This window comes from Entamoeba invadens (assembly GCF_000330505.1).
Source record: "Entamoeba invadens IP1 unplaced genomic scaffold scaff_1105074724527, whole genome shotgun sequence".
Lineage (NCBI taxonomy): Eukaryota > Evosea > Mastigamoebida > Endamoebidae > Entamoeba > Entamoeba invadens.
Window position 1 is genome coordinate 138,253 of NW_004443593.1, and position 998 is coordinate 139,250.

Below are 998 nucleotides of genomic sequence, written 5' to 3' on the forward strand. Positions count from 1 at the left end.
TAATAACAATAACATCAATTTATAATTAGAAGATGAATGACAAGTTAGAAAAACATTAAAGGGGTACGATTTGTTATTCAATTCTAAATTAAAAATAAAAATACAAACCAAGAAACTATTTTAAGATTATTTGGAAACATGCTTTATAAACAAGTAATAAATATAAAACGATAACTCAATCCATTTGTTTTGTTTTTGCACATTTTAAACCATTGTTAATCTTCTTAAGTTCGGCATTTGCCTTATTGACTCCAAGTTGCTTGTTATTAGTATTTTCAACCTTTCTTACTTGAACCTTTAATTTTGAAATTTCACAATCTCTGACTAATTGTTGAATCTTCTTTAAATTGACTGGTCTTTTCCAATTTGTGTATGTGAACTTATTTTGTCCAAACTTTGCAAGCCATCTCGGCTTTTTCAATCTTCATGGCACACTTTTTATCTATTTTTTTGGCTTTGGCTGCAACGTTTTGTGCTTCTTTCTTTTCTTTTGTAATTGATTCTATTTCTGTTTTAATAATCATTTTCAATATCACAAATGAATCTCCAGCATCCGCCAATTTAGCTTCTAATCCGTCACTTAAGCTTTTGAGTCTTTGATTTTTTATCAGCTTCTTGTTTCATTGTTTTTTAATTTTCGAATTTATTCTGTTTATTAGATTTTTGAGCAGTCTACAAATTAACAGAGTTCTCAGCTGGTTTTTCAAATTCATTAAATTCGTTCTTGTTCCATTAATTCTTTAAGTTTGTCTGCATATTTTTGTTCTTGGCTTTAGCTTTTTGAGCTTGATTTTTTTCAAAATCAGGTACTTATTCAACACAGCCAGTTTATTCACTTGTGTGATCTTCAACCGTTTTTAGTTCTTATTTGTTTGGTCAAGTGTCTCCAACTCAAAGTGGTTATTTTTGACATATAGTAAAAAAGCTTTGTTTTTGTGTTATTTCAAGTCATATTCAGCCTTTGTTCTCATCAAATTTTCTGAGGCAACGTTTTAATC